Below are 12657 nucleotides of genomic sequence, written 5' to 3' on the forward strand. Positions count from 1 at the left end.
GCACGAGACTGTTGCATCCGCTGAAGGACCGGAACGTGGTTGAGGTCTGGGACGTGAATGGACGGCACTGTGGTCCTGAGGGTGCGACCCATGAGCAGCTGGGCTGGCGACAGGCCCGTGGAGAGTGGGGCCGAACGATAGGCCAGCAAGGCGAGGTAGAATTCGGATCCTGCATCGGCAGCCTTGCAGAGGAGCCGTTTGACGATGTGGACGCCCTTTTCCGCTTTGCCATTGGATTTGGGTGCAGGGGACTGGATGTTGTACCTGCTGGCAAAAGTTGGACCATTCCTGGCTCGCGACGCAGGGGCCATTGTCCGACATCACAGTGAGTGGGATGCCGTGACGAGCAAAGGTCTCCTTGCAGGCACGGATGACCGCAGATTATGTGATGTCGTGCAGGCATATGACCTCCGGGTAGTTCGAAAAATAGTCTACAATCAGAACATAGTCCCAGCCGAGCGCATGGAACAGGTCAACTCCTACCTTAGACCAAGGGGACGTGACCAACTCATGGGGCTGTAGGGTCTCACGTGGTTGGGCCGGCTGGAACCGCTGACAGGTGGGGCAGTTGAGCACTGTGTTGGCGATGTCCTCATTGATGCCGGGCCAGTACACAGCCTCTCGGGCCCTCCGTCGGCACTTCTCCACGCCAAGTTGGCCCTCGTGTAGCTGTTCCAAAACGAGCTAGCGCATGCTGTGCGGGATCACGATGCGGTCCAGCTTCAGGAGGACACCATCGACTACTGCCAGATCGTCTCTGATATTGTAGAACTGCGGGCATTGGTCCTTGAGCCACCCGTCCGTCATGTGGCGCATGACACGCTGTAGTAGGGGGTCGGCCGCAGTCTCTCGGCGAAAGTGGATAAGGCGTTCATCCGTGGTCGGCAGATTGGAGGCCGTGAAGGCCACATGGACGTCAACCTGGCAGACGAACCCCTCTGGGTCACACGGGGTGTTGACTGCCCTGGACAGAGCGTCGGCTATGATCATGTCCCTGCCCGGTGTGTATAGGAGCTGGAAATCGTACCGCCGGAGTTTAAGCAGAATGCGCTGGAGGCGAGGGGTCATATCATTCAGGTCTTTTTGTATAATGTTGATCAGCGGGCGATGGTCGGTCTCGACAGTGAATTGGGGGAGTCCGTACACATAATCATGAAATTTGTCGACCCCAGTCAACAGGCCCAGGCACTCCTGTTCCGTGGGGGTCATGGCACGTGACGCATATGCAACGGGGGCCCATGATGAGGTCTCATCGCGTTGCAGGAGCACCGCCCCAATGCCAGATTGGCTGGCATCCGTTGAAATTTTTGTTTCCTTCGTGGCATCAAAAAATGCCAATACCGGGGCCGTGGTAAGCTTGGTCTTAAGCTCCTCCCATTCGCGCTCGTGGGCGGGAAGCCATTGGAAGTCTGTCATCTTCCTGACCAGGTTCCAGAGAGCTGTGGTATGGGAGGCGAGGTTGGGGATGAACTTCCCAAGGAAGTTGACCATGCCCAAAAATCGGAGGACCGCCTTCTTATCCGCTGGTGTTTTCATAGTTGTGAGTGTATGGAAGCGTGCCCATGCCTTCAAAAACGTTGCGTTGTTGTTCGATGATGGCATTGAGTTGCGCCCTGAAGTCCGCATCCTGGAAGGCAGACGTGTTCTCTGGAGAGAGAGAGTGTACTCGTTGAACGAGGTTTAGGAGTTTGCACGCCCGTGCGCCTGGCAGAGAGTCCTTCGAGGAGCCCACGATCTCGAAGGGAAGGATGGCTTTTCGCGAGTCGTGCACACTTCGAGTTGGCATGAACCGGTAGCAGGAACGACGTTGCCAGTGTAGTCCAGTTGGCAGGTGGACGGAAGAATGGTTGGTTTAACCCCAAGGGTCTGAAAGTCTGACCACGCTAGGAGATTAGCGAAAGCACCAGTGTCCAGGCGGAATCGTATCTGGGATCGGTTGACCCTCAGGGTGGCACACCACTCGTCGTCTGGATCAATGCTGTGCACCGACAGCGGCTGGTGGTCTTGATTCGGGGACAGCCTGTTCTTTGTTATAACAGCGACTCGAAAAGGCTCCCTCAGGTCCTCGGTGTCACTGTTCTGCGGGAAGTCGGAGTTGGACTCGGTGAACGTGGGATGAATTGCCCAAACATTCCTGCGAGGCTGGCTGAAGCGATGTGAATTGGCAGGCTGAGCTGCTCGACAGCAGGCAGCATAGTGGCTAAGTCTGCCACATCGTAGGCATTGTTGCGATTTTGCAGGACATTGCCGCTTTAAATGGGCGGAGCCACAGTTGCCGCACGTCGTGACGTCAATACGCTTGTTGCGCCACCACGCATGCGCGGTGCGGTCGTGCGTGGTGCGTTCCTGCGCATCACATTCCTCCACGTCACCGTCCCCTCGTTTGGCGCGTACAAGCGCGGAAGGCCGCGAAAAGCGCGCAACATGGCCGCCCTCATCCAGGATGCAGCCTTGGAGGTGTTCAATTGTTTGGACCCGTTCCGCCTCGTGGGGACCTTGCCGCGCCGTTTCAGCCACCTGTATGTGGGAGTACCAGCTGGTGGCATTTTCATGCAGGACACAGGTCTCGATGGCATTCGCTAGGGTGAGTTGCTTAATTTTGAGGAGCTGCTGACGCAGGGGGTCCGACAGAACACCAAATACGATCTGGTATCATGGAGTCGGAGGTGGGCTTGTAGCCGCAGGACTGTGCAAGGATGCAGAGGTGTGTTAAAGAGGATTGGAAAGTGGACTTCCGGGTGCGGCGATGACCAGCTAAGTCGCACGTTTCGGCAGCTCCCGGTGGAACGGACTTTTGGGCTCTTAATAAGAGCCCCATCGGCAATTTTAACGGCTAGAAGCACTGTGCGGTAAACCAGAAGGGAATCCCCCCATGGGGCCCTGAACAACAAGAGTTTTTGAAATGTTGCGTGGAAGAACTTAAAAAGGAAATGAAGAAGGAGCTGTTGGCCCCGATGTTACAGGCGATCGAAGGGCTAAAGAATGAGCAAAAGACCCAGGAGCGGGAGCTTCGGGTCGTGAAGGCAAAGGCTGCCGAGAACGAGGACGATATACAGGGCCTGGTGGTGAAGACGGAGATGCACGAGGCACACCATAAACGATGTGTGGAAAGACTGGAGGTGCTGGAGAATAACGCGAGGAGGAATAATTTAAGGATTCTTGGTCTTCCTGAAGGTGCAGAAGGAGCAGACGTCGGGGCATATGTGAGCACGATGCTGCAATCGTTAATGGGAGCGGAGGCCCCGGCGGGTCCGCTGGAGGTGGAGGGAGCATACAAAGTGATGGCGCGAGGACCGAGAGCAGGAGAAATTCCTAGAGCCTGAGTGGTGAGATTCCTCCGTTTTAAGGACAAAGAGATGGTCCTTAGATGGGCAAAGAAAACTCGGAGCAGTAGGCGGGAGAACGCGGTGATCCGCATATACCAAGACTGGAGTGCGGAGGTGGCGAGAAGGAGGGCGAGCTTTAATCGGGCCAAGGCGGTGCTTCACAAAAAGAAGATAAAATTTGGAATGCTGCAACCGGCAAGACTGTGGGTCACACATCAAGGGAGGCACCACTACTTTGAGACGGCGGATGAGGCGTGGACTTTTATTGTGGAAGAAAAACTGGAATAAGCGGGTTATTAAAAAAGAACGTTTGAAACAAAGTGGTGGGGCGAGTATAGGGGGCGATGAGGGGGGAAAAGGGGGGGGAAAGATGAGTTTTATGTTATTAATCCTGCGATGCGGTAACTTTTCTCTCTTCCACAGGTGGTGGTGGAGGGAGGAAGAGAGGTGGAGGAGATGGGGCGTTGGCCATGGGGGGCGGGGCCAAAAGGGAAGCGCGGGCTTTGATCCCGCGCTATGATAATCATGGCGGGAATAGGGAAGCAGGAAGGAGGGGGCGTCGCACGGTGCGAGCCGAGGTCACGGGGGGAAGCCGAGGTCGGCCAGAGTTTGCTGACTTCTGGGAGCAACATGGGGGGTGTAACTACGCTAGTGGGGGATCTAGCGGGGGGGGGTGGGAGGGGGGATTTACTGGGTTGCTGCTGCTGGGGAGAGGGGGGAGCCGGAATGGGGTGGGGTGGGCGGGGGGGCACCGCCTGGGGGGACACAGCTGCGTGGGAACCGGGTGAGGGGATGGCTAATCGACAAGGGGGGGGGGGTAAAAAGCCCCCCAACCCGGTTGATCACGTGGAATGTGAGAGGGCTGAACGGGCCGATAAAGAGGGCACGAGTACTCGCACACCTCAAGAAACTTAAGGCAGACGTGGTTATGTTACAAGAGACGCACTTGAAACTTATAGACCAGATTAGACTACACAAAGGATGGGTGGGGCAGGTGTTTCATTCGGGGCTAGATGCGAAAAACAGGGGGGTGGCTATACTAGTGGGGAAGCGGGTTATGTTTGAGGCAAAGACCATAGTGGCGGATAGCGGGGGCAGATACGTGATGGTGAGTGGCAAATTACAGGGGGAGGCGGTGGTCTTGGTAAACGTATATGCCCCGAACTGGGATGATGCCAATTTTATGAGGCGCATGCTAGGACGCATCCCGGACCTAGAGGTGGGAAAGTTGGTAATGGGGGGAGATTTTAATACGGTGCTGGAGCCAGGGCTGGACAGGTCGAGATCCAGGACTGGAAGGAGGCCGGCTGCAGCCAAGGTGCTTAAAGATTTTATGGAGCAGATGGGAGGAGTAGACCCGTGGAGATTTAGCAGACCTAGGAGTAAGGAGTTTTCGTTTTTCTCCTATGTCCACAAAGTTTATTCGCGAATAGACTTTTTTGTTTTGGGAAGGGCGTTGATCCCGAAGGTGAGGGGGACTGAGTATACGGCTATAGCCATTTCGGATCACGCTCCACACTGGGTAGACTTGGAGATAGGGGAGGAAACAGAAGGGCGTCCACCCTGGAGAATGGACATGGGACTAATGGCAGATGAAGGGGTGTGTCTAAGGGTGAGGGGGTGCATTGAAAAATACTTGGAACTCAATGATAACGGGGAGGTCCAGGTGGGAGTGGTCTGGGAGGCGCTGAAGGCAGTGGTTAGAGGGGAGCTGATATCAATAAGGGCACATAAAGGATAGCAGGAGAGTAGGGAACGGGAGCGGTTGCTGCAAGAACTTCTGAGGGTGGACAGGCAATATGCGGAGGCACCGGAGGAGGGACTGTACAGGGAAAGGCAAAGGTTACACGTAGAATTTGACTTGCTGACAACGGGTACTGCAGAAGCACAGTGGAGGAAGGCACAGGGTGTACAGTATGAGTATGGGGAGAAGGCGAGCAGGTTGCTGGCCCATCAATTGAGGGAAAGGGGAGCAGCGAGGGAAATAGGGGGAGTGAGGGATGAGGAAGGAGAGATAGAGCGGGGAGCGGAGAGAGTGAATGGAGTGTTCAAGGCATTCTATAAAAGATTATACGAATCTCGGCCCCCGGATGGGAAGGAGAGAATGATGTGCTTCCTGGACCTGCTGGAATTTCCTCAGGTGGAGGAGCAGGAGAGGGTGGGACTGGGAGCACAGATTGAGACGGAGGAAGTAGTGAAAGGGATTGGGAGCATGCAGGCGGGGAAGGCCCCGGGACCAGACGGATTCCCAGTTGAATTCTATAGGAAATATATGGACTTGCTGGCCCCGCTACTGATGAGAACCTTTAATGAGGCGAAGGAAAAGGGACAGCTGCCCCCGACTACGTCGGTGGTAACGATATCGCTTCTCCTAAAGAAGGAAAAAGACCCGCTGCAATGCGGGTCCGATAGACCTATTTCCCTCCTAAATGTAGACGCTAAGATTCTGGCCAAGGTAATGGCAATGAGGATAGAGGATTGTGTCCCAGGGGTAGTCCATGAGGACCAAACTGGGTTTGTGAAGGGGAGACAGCTGAATACGAATATACGGAGGCTGCTAGGGGTAATGATGATGCCCCCACCAGAGGGGGAAGCGGAGATAGTGGTGGCGATGGATGCCGAGAAAGCATTTGATAGAGTGGAGTGGGATTATTTGTGGGAGGTGTTGAGGAGATTTGGCTTTGGAGATGAGTATATTAGATGGGTACAGCTGCTGTATAGGGCCCCGATGGCGAGCGTGGTCACGAATGGACGGGGGTCTGCGTATTTTCGGCTCCATAGAGGGACGAGGCAGGGATGTCCTCTGTCCCCATTATTGTTTGCACTGGCGATTGAGCCCCTGGCAATAGCATTGAGGGGTTCCAGGAAGTGGAGGGGAGTACTCAGGGGAGGAGAGGAACACCGGGTATCTCTTTACGCGGACGATTTATTGGTGTATGTGGCGGACCCGGCGGAGGGGATGCCAGAGATAATGCGGATACTTGGGGAGTTTGGAGAATTTTCAGGATATAAGCTGAACATGGGGAAAAGTGAGCTGTTTGTGGTGCATCCAGGGGAGCAGAGCAGAGAAATAGAGGACTTACCGCTGAGGAAGGTAACAAGGGACTTTCGCTACTTGGGGATGCAGATAGCCAAGAATTGGGGTACATTGCGTAGGTTAAACTTAACGCGGTTGGTGGAACAGATGGAGGAGGACTTCAAGAGATGGGACATGGTATCCCTGTCACTGGCAGGGAGGGTACAAGCGGTTAAAATGGTGGTCCTCCCGAGATTCCTCTTTGTGTTTCAGTGCCTCCCGGTGGTGATCACGAAGGCTTTTTTCAAAAGGATTGAGAAGAGTATCATGAGTTTTGTGTGGGCCGGGAAGACCCCGAGAGTGAGGAAGGGATTTTTGCAGCGTAGTAGGGATAGGAGGGGGCTGGCGCTACCGAGCCTGAGTGAGTACTACTGGGCCGTCAACATCTCAATGGTATGTAAGTGGATGGAAGAAGAGGAGGGAGCGGCGTGGAAGAGATTGGAGAAGGCGTCCTGTAGGGGGACTTGCCTACAAGCCATGGTGACGGCGCCGTTGCCGTTCTCACCGAAGAAATACACCACAAGCCCGGTGGTGGTGGCTACTCTGAAAATTTGGGGGCAATGGAGACGGCATAGGGGAAAGATGGGGGCCTCGGTGTGGTCCCCGATAAGAAATAATCATAGGTTTGCTCCGGGGAGAATGGATGGGGGATTTGGAACATGGCAAAGAGCAGGAGTAACACAATTGAGAGATCTGTTTGTAGATGGGACGTTTGCAAGTCTGGGAGCGCTGACCGAAAAATATGGGTTGCCCCAAGGGAATGCATTCCGGTATATGCAACTGAGGGCTTTTACGAGGCAACAGGTGAGGGAATTCCCGCAGCTCCCGACGCAGGAGGTGCAGGACAGAGTGATCTCAAAGACATAGGTGGGGGACGGTAAGGTGTCAGACATATATAGGGAGATGAGAGACGAGGGGGAGATTATGGTAGACGAGCTGAAAGGGAAATGGGAAGAAGAGCTGGGGGAGGAGATTGAGGAGGGGCTGTGGGCTGATGCCCTAAGTAGGGTAAACTCATCGTCCTCGTGTGCCAGGCTAAGCCTGATACAATTTAAGGTGTTACACAGGGCGCCTATGACTGGAACACGGCTTAGCAAATTTTTTGGAGTAGAGGATAGGTGTGCGAGATGCTCGAAAAGCCCAGCGAATCACACCCACATGTTCTGGTCATGTCCGGCACTACAGGGGTTTTGGGTGGGGGTGACAAAGGTGCTTTCGAAGGTAGTGGGGGTCCAGGTCGAACCAAGCTGGGGGTTGCCTATATTTGGGGTTGCAGAAGAGCCGGGAGTGCAGGAGGCGAGAGAGGCTGATGTTTTGGCCTTTGCGTCCCTAGTAGCCCGGCGCAGGATACTGTTGATGTGGAAGGAAGCCAAGCCCCCGGGTGTGGAGACCTGGATAAATGACATGGCAGGGTTTATAAAGCTGGAACGGATTAAGTTCGTCCTAAGGGGATCGGCTCAATGGTTCACCAGGCGGTGGCAACCATTCGTCGAATACCTCACAGAAAGATAGAGGGAATGGAAAAGAAGAAGACAGCAGCAGCAGCCCGGGGTGGGGGGGGGGGGGGGGAAGGGGGTGGGGGGGGGGAGGAACCAGAGGGATTCTCAGGGATGTTAATAAATAAGCATAATATGTATAGGTTGTTGTTATAGATAATTGTATATTGGACTGTTAAAACATATTTTTGGAGAATATTTATCTGGGGCAAGGCAGTTGCCATTTAGTTTTGTTTTTGTTTTTGTTTATATATTATTTATTTATTGTTTATAAAACTGGCCATTGTTATTTATATTGTTATATTACTGTGTAAAGGATACACAATGTACTGTGATGGTTGGCCAAAAATTTTCAATAAAATATTTTTTTTTTAAAAAAGAGGATTGGAAAGGCTCGTCCTTACCCTGCAAGCACTACTGGAACAGGTATCTTTCGAAGCTTTCATTGACGTCTATGCTGAAGTGGGTATCGAATTTGAGGAGAACCGTCTTGTACTTTGTCTTGTCCTCGTCCTCTGCGAATGTGAGGGTGTTGAAGATGTGGATGGCGTGTTGCCCGGCCATGGAGAGGAGCAGAGCAATCTTCCTGGTGTCCGAGGCGTTCTCCCTGTCCGTGTCTTCGAGGAAGAGCTGGAAGCGCCGTTTAAAAATCTTCCAATTGACCCCAAGATTGCCGGAGATGCGGAGCGGCGGAGGCGGGTTGATGTTCTCCATACTTCAGGATGCCGGAATGCTGATTAGTTGCAGGTGGGTCTCAGAAGTGCTAGTATGCAACCACTCCTTGTACCATGATGTGTTGGGTGTTCTGGATCACAAACATGTCACCAACACTGGAAGTGGTGCAACTCTATTTTATTATAAGGTTAACTATGTTAACATACTTGAACTGTGGGTAAATGCAATACCAGCTTTAACTGTTGACCCTTGCCTAGTCCTAACAAGGTGATTCACTCAGCACATGGTGAGTGTCTGTGTTGCAGGCTGTGAGATCTGCGCTCCGAGCTGGCTGCTACTAGAATGAGCGGGAACTCTCCTGTCCCCTGTCTTTATAGTGCGTGTGCTCTCACTGGTAATTGGCTGCAGTGTTGTGTATGCTGATTGGTCCCACTGCATGTCCATCAGTGTGTGTGTGTGTGTCTGCACCATAATATACTGGTGTATATTATGACACCACTCAATCGCGATTTTTTGATTTTGGCATCGGCAAATGGAGAATCCAGTGCCATAAGACTGCCAATACAGATGGTAAGTGAGTCATGACTTGCAAATGGCCAATGTGGAGCATTATCTTGATGCTTTCAAAAACTTCTATTGAGTGAAGCTTTGTATCTCTTTCATGCCAAGTTTCCATTGGCTAATTATTGCCGAGGCTATCTTTGTTGCATAATTTATCACCCTTAGATCAACCAGCATGCAATGAAACAGGGCTCATGTCCTGAATAATGACTGGTCAACATCTTAGTACAGTGTCTGAGGTTACATTCTTGAACAACCTTTCCTTCCCTGTTTTCTCTTACTAACATTTGTCCTGGAGTGTCATTAAATACAAAGATAAGGGCCACCAAATTTAGCTCTGTAGTGCCAGCAGTTTCAGTGCTGCCGGTGCTGGTTTAGAAGCAAGATGGTATTTACGATGCTTACACCCACTTCCACTGTGGCCCATGCCAAATGCCATCTTGATGAAGGTAATTGTAATATCCAACACAGGGCCTATGGGCTGGGAATGCATGTCTTCCCCATGCTCTTTGCCGAGTGTGAGCTCCCCCACTCGGGACGGGGTATCTCAATTACCCAGTGTATAGAAGGTCGGCCAGTACGGCACCGGCCAAGCAGGAATCCAGTAGGGGTCTATCGGGTAGTGTATATATCGTTTGTGTAAATAAAACTTCATTCTTATTTTATTCGGTGTGGACTCCCCGTGTCCTTACCAGGTATTAACATGGGTGTAAAAAGCATGCACTAGAGACTGTGATATCAATCACAGTCGTATTGTCACTCGACTATTGATACAAACTCCCAGAATAATCTTCTGGGGACCAGGGTTGAAATCCCACCACGGCAAATGGTGGAATTTGAATTCTATAAAAAAAATTGGAATTAAAGGTCTGATGATAACCATGAAACCTTTGCCGATTGCCGTAAAAACCTATCTGGTTCACTAATGTCGTCTGGGAAAGGAAATCTGTCAATCTTATCTGGCCTGGCCTACATGTGACAGCAATGTGGGGTTGACTCTTCAGTTACCTCTGAAATGGTTACTCGGTTCAAGGGTAATTAGGGATGGGCAACAAATGCTGGACTTGCTGGTATCAGACAGGAACTTGCAGAGGTAGATTGGGGGAGACTATTGGCAGACAAAGGGACGGCTGGTAAATGGGAGGCTTTTAAAAATGTGTAAACCAGGGTGCAGGGTAAGCACATTCCCTTTAGAGTGAAGGGCAAGGCTGGTAGAAGTAGGGAACCCTGGATGACTCGAGATATTGAGACTCTGGTCAAAAAGAAGAAGGAGGCATATGACGTACATAAGCAACTGGGATCAAGTAGATCCCTTGAAGAGTATAGAGATTGTCGAAATAGAGTTAAGAGGGAAATCAGGAGGGCAAAAAGGGGACATGAAATTGCTTTGGCAAATAATGCAAGGGAGAATCCAAAGAGATTCTACAGATACATAAAGGGGAAAAGAGTAACTAGCGACAGAGTAGGGCCTCTTAAGGATCAACAAGGGCATCTATGTGCAGAGCCACAAGAGTTGGGTGAGATCCTGAATGAATATTTCTCATCGGTATTCACGGTGGAGAAAGGCATGGATGTTAGGAAACTAAGGGAAATAAATAGTGATGTCTTGAGAAGTGTGCATATTACAGAGGAGGAGGTGCTGGAAGTCTTAAAGCGCATCAAGGTAGATAAATCCCCGGGACCTGATGAAATGTATCCCAGGATGTTGTGGGAGGCTAGGGAGGAAATTGCGGGTCCCCTAACCGAGATATTTGAATCATCGGCAGCCACAGGTGAGGTGCCTGAAGATTGGAGAGTGGCGAATGTTGTGCCCTTGTTTAAGAAGGGCAGCAGGGAAAAGCCTGGGAACTACAGACCGGTGAGCCTAACGTCTGTAGTAGGTAAGTTGCTAGAAGGTATTCTGAGAGACAGGATCTACAAGCATTTAGAGAGGCAAGGACTGATTCGGGGCAGTCAGCATGGCTTTGTGCGTGGAAAATCATGTCTCACAAATTTGATTGAGTTTTTTGAGGGAGTGACCAAGAAGGTAGATGAGGGCAGTGCAGTAGACGTTGTCTACATGGACTTTAGCAAAGCCTTTGACAAGGTACCGCATGGTAGGTTGTTGCAGAAGGTTAAAGCTCACGGGATCCAGGGTGAGGTTGCCAATTGGATTCAAAATTGGCTGGACGACAGAAGGCAGAGGGTGGTTGTAGAGGGTTGTTTTTCAAACTGGAGGCCTGTGACCAGTGGTGTGCCTCAGGGATCGGTGCTGGGTCCACTGTTATTTGTGATTTATATTAATGATTTGGATGAGAATTTAGGAGGCATGGTTAGTAAGTTTGCAGATGACACCAAGATTGGTGGCACAGTGGATAGTGAAGAAGGTTATCTAGGATTGCAACGGGATCTTGATCAATTAGGCCAGTGGGCCGACGAATGGCAGATGGAGTTTAATTTAGATAAATGTGAGGTGATGCATTTTGGCAGATCGAATCAGGCCAGGACCTACTCAGTTAATGGTATGGCGTTGGGGAGAGTTATAGAACAAAGAGATCTAGGAGTACAGGTTCATAGCTCCTTGAAGGTGGAGTCGCAGGTGGACAGGGTGGTGAAGAAGGCATTCGGCATGCTTGGTTTCATTGGTCAGAACATTGAATATAGGAGTTGGGACGTCTTGTTGAAGTTGTACAAGACACTGGTACGGCCACACTTGGAATACTGTGTGCAGTTCTGGTCACCCTATTATAGAAAGGATATTATTAAACTAGAAAGAGTGCAGAAAAGATTTACTAGGATGTTGCCGGGACTTGATGGTTTGAGTTATAAGGAGAGGCTGGATAGACTGGGACTTTTTTCCCTGGAGCGTAGGAGGCTTAGGGGTGATCTTATAGAGGTCTATAAAATAATGAGGGGCATAGATAAGGTAGATAGTCAACATCTTTTCCCAAAGGTAGGGGAGTCTAAAACTAGAGGGCATAGGTTTAAGGTGAGAGGGGAGAGATTCAGAAGGGCCCAGAGGGGCAATTTCTTCACTCAGAGGGTAGTGAGTGTCTGGAATGGGCTGCCAGAGGTAGTAGTAGAGGCGGGTACAATTGTGTCTTTCAAAAAGCATTTAGATGGTTACATGGGTAAGATGGGTATCGAGGGTTATGGGCCAAGTGCGGGCAACTGGGACTAGCTTAATGGTAAAAACTGGGCGGCATGGACTGGTTGGGCCGAAGGGCCTGTTTCCATGCTGTAAACTTCTATGATTCTATGATTCTACCAGCGATGTCTCTATCCCATGAAATTTTAAAATACATTAATTTGACTCTAGCACTGCCATTTCAATCCTCGCTACCCTATCTTAAGCAGACACAGTGAAATATGCCTTCTGTAGTTTAAAGGACTCTCCCTACCAGTGCTAGTTAATGGGATCAGCAGCAGCTTGCAGCTGGGTTGCTTATTGCTTTCTATTAGCTCGGCTTGAGTTTGTGCAAGTGCTGGGCACTTGGAGAAGTTGCTCACAGTTATTGAAGACTGCAGGGATGATGTTACAGGA

This window comes from Scyliorhinus torazame, chromosome 6 (genome assembly GCF_047496885.1).
Source record: "Scyliorhinus torazame isolate Kashiwa2021f chromosome 6, sScyTor2.1, whole genome shotgun sequence".
NCBI lineage: Eukaryota > Metazoa > Chordata > Chondrichthyes > Carcharhiniformes > Scyliorhinidae > Scyliorhinus > Scyliorhinus torazame.